The sequence below is a fragment of the Bos mutus genome, chromosome 13, assembly GCF_027580195.1.
Source record: "Bos mutus isolate GX-2022 chromosome 13, NWIPB_WYAK_1.1, whole genome shotgun sequence".
Classification (NCBI taxonomy): Eukaryota; Metazoa; Chordata; class Mammalia; order Artiodactyla; family Bovidae; genus Bos; species Bos mutus.
The window spans coordinates 26,495,348-26,498,579 of record NC_091629.1 but is presented as its reverse complement, the minus strand read 5'-3'; the positions used below and the strand labels follow the sequence as shown (position 1 = coordinate 26,498,579).

Here is a 3,232-nt window from a genome sequence, read left to right as displayed (position 1 = left end):
CCCCCCAGGGAGTTTCCACATTATTGAGAAGGAAGGTCTCTTTTAAGATCAAAATCGCCCTTAATAGCTGTGTTTCTTACAGCCATTGAAAAATGGAAAATGGTACTGTGAGTTCAGTTCACATTTTAAAGTAAACTTGAATGTTACTAAGTCTGGCTTAAGGAGATGGCTACTTTAATTAAAAAAATAGTCCATATACTATTTTAGCAAATTCAAAAAATGCTTTCTGTTTTAGGCTTCGGTATTTATAGTAATGTCGTATTCTTGACCATTGATGAAATCTTGGCCGATAATCTGATGTCAGTGTTTATTTTCTAGTGCACGTAAACACTGATGGGTTTACAACCCGTGGCATCCAAAGTTCAGTGAAATACACCTCGGTTAGGAAGCATAGTGTCACTCAGCCCACAGGCCACGCTCTCGGGGGGTAACTCTGCTTCTCTCCAGAGATCTTCTGCCCCACAGGCTGGAAAATTACCACTTTGGTATATCCTATCACCTGTATTAATCAAGCTGTTCCCACGTATGAAAGACAGCGAGGTGAATGGCCCTGCTCCCAGGCCAGGGTGTGGTCTGGCGGGTTTTCACCCCTGGTGTGGAAGATGCTACAGGTCCAGGTGGCCTGCGTTAGCAATAAGCATCTGAGCCTTCCCCGGAGTGCTCAGACCCAGCACTGCTGCAGTCACCTGGAGTTTCTCTTGTTCTAAACAGAGTCCAAAAATAACTGTTTCGATGAGTCAGTGTCCAGAATGGTCTTACTACCCCACTGTGTACCTAGCACAATGTCCAAGAAAGCAAAAAACCCCTGAGAAGCTGACTTCAAGAATGTACAATTCAGGAGGAAGAAGATGGCAGCCACCTCAGTAGCTGCTCCGGGAGTTGGGCCGGCACCAGCCTGGGGGCCTGAAGCCATCGCCCCCAACTGGGAGAACCAGGAAGTTTCCACAGGGACCACTCACGGTTGTGTAAGTTGATGGGGGTGTGGTTCTAGGAGCAGGCTCCAGGACAACCACTGAGTCCTACATTGCCAAGGTGATCCCTATTCACGACTGCATTTTCTGCTGCCCTTCAGGCTCAGCAGCTGATACCCAGGCAGGAGCCTACATACTCACTTATCAGCTTGGTTTCCGCAGCATTGAACTGAATGAGCCTCCACTGGTACACACCGTGGCCAGCCTTCTTAAGGAGATTTGTCCCTGATACCAAGAAGGCCTGATGGCAGGAATCATCACTGCTGGCTGGGACCCCCAAGAAGGGGGTGCCCATGGTGGTTATGATGACAGGCCTTTGCCATCACAGGCTCTGGGAGCTCCTGTATCAATGACTATGTCGATGCTACCTGCTGGGAAGGCGTGACCAAGGAAGAATGCTTGCAGTTCACTGCCAATGCTCTCTCGTTGGCCATGGAGAAGGACAGCTCCAGTGGAGGGGCGACCGCCTGGCAACCATTGCAGAATCAAGGGTATAGCAGCAGGTACTCGTGGGAGACCAAATTCTCCAATTCACCATGTCCATATTGCCACTGCTCTGAATCCTGAGACTCTAAGATCTAAAAGAGACACCCCACACTGCTACAAAATTCAGTAAACAGTTTGTCAGTGAGGAAAAAAAAGAATGTGCAGTTCATTTTGTTGCCAAATTGAAGGATTTGCAGGAAAGGGAAATGCTACACAGCGAGAGAAAGGAACCAGGAATTTCAGTTCAGGGGATTGGGGAGGGGAGGCAAAGGAGGAACATTTAAACTCCGACAAGAAAAAGAGCTTGACTGGATGTGGAAGGATGCTGTCCAAGTCAACACATAAAAATTCTGGCCCCAACCCATGCCTTAGATGTGACTCAGTTTTCAAAATGCTGATTTATTGGATACCAAGCGTCTTCTGGTCCTTTGCTTTTCTCTCTCGCATTTGTTAAACCATAGCCCCACTGCAGAGGTAATGAATGACTGGGGTCTGGCTGACTCCGGAATCCGTGACTGTCATGACCCCACATGGCCCCCTGGAAGGACAGGTAGGGACTCAATAAGTAACAAGAAGGGAGGACTTGAGAAGGAAGCCCAGGAGAGAAAGGCCAGGGTTAAGAATGTGTACCTGCTTAGGCTATTTTCCTGGAGAATTATTGTGCTGGGCTTGAAGGTGATACACCCAGAGCTTTACCCCATAGATACAGAGAAGAGTATTGAATAGCAGGCTGTTTTGGTAACACTGCACCCTACACTGCAAAATGGATTCTGACCCAGGTACAGCTGGTAAGAGTTGACAGGAGGGTGGCAGTGAGGATGCCCAGTAGGGAAATATTTTGATGAAGAAATGATAGTTAATATTGGAGGTCATACAGTCTCCAATAAAACAACTTGGGTTGGAATCCATTGCTAGCATTTAGTGACTGTGTGACTCTGGGCAAAGGAGCCAGCCTCTCGGAGCCTCCGTTTCCTCATCTGTAAAGTGGAGACAATAACATTGCTTGTCTTGATATATTCATTGAAATCTTAAATCAGATAATGAAGATGAAGCACAGTCCCTCGCAATGGCAGGCATTAGCAAACAGAGGCATCTATTACTCTTGTCTTACTCGCTCTGATTAGTCCTGGGGTGGCCTTCCGGAAAGCTAGCTGGAAATTTCTGGACGGGATCACCCTATTTCTTTTTGCAGGGCATCCCTTTATCTTGACAAATCCCTTCTATTCTTTGCTGTTGTTTTCAGATGTGGCTCTAAGTCGGTGAGCACTGAGAAGGTCTAAGAATGAACGTCCCTCCAGCTCTGCCGTTCCTCATCTAAGTTACTTTTCACTCGTTGGGTAACTGTCTCTGGCTGCCACTGCCCCTGTCCTGGTAGGGTAGGCGACCTTCAGAGTGACGTAGGGGAAGAAAGGAACTTTGTAGCTAGAGCCCTGAATCCCCTCCTTTCTCATCCCCGCAGATCAGGATAAACCTGAGAACTGGCACTCACACGTGGAGATGAGCCACAGCTCTGTTGGAAGAGAACCGGGGGGGCCTCACCCACAAGAAGGCAGAGCTGAAAAATCCCTCCCCTCCCCTGGGCTGACGGCATGTGGGATGCCAGGAATAGTGAGGCGGGGCAGGCGGGGAGCCAAGCTTCAGCCAGGGTGAGGGCAGGGGCTAATGCAGATACCGGAGGTGGCGAGGTGGGAGGTTCATGGCTGTCACAGAGTCATTTCTTTTTCCTTTCTTTTGGCTTCGCTGTGCCACATGCAGCAAGTGGGACCTTAGTTGCC

At 48.7% G+C, this 3,232-nt stretch overlaps 1 pseudogene; it reads left to right on the top strand.

Moving 5' to 3' along the window:
- The first annotated feature begins 848 nt into the window (after window positions 1-848).
- LOC102277446 (proteasome subunit beta type-6 pseudogene) lies at window positions 849-1,531 on the top strand (annotated as a pseudogene).
- Window positions 1,532-3,232: the final 1,701 nt, after the last annotated feature.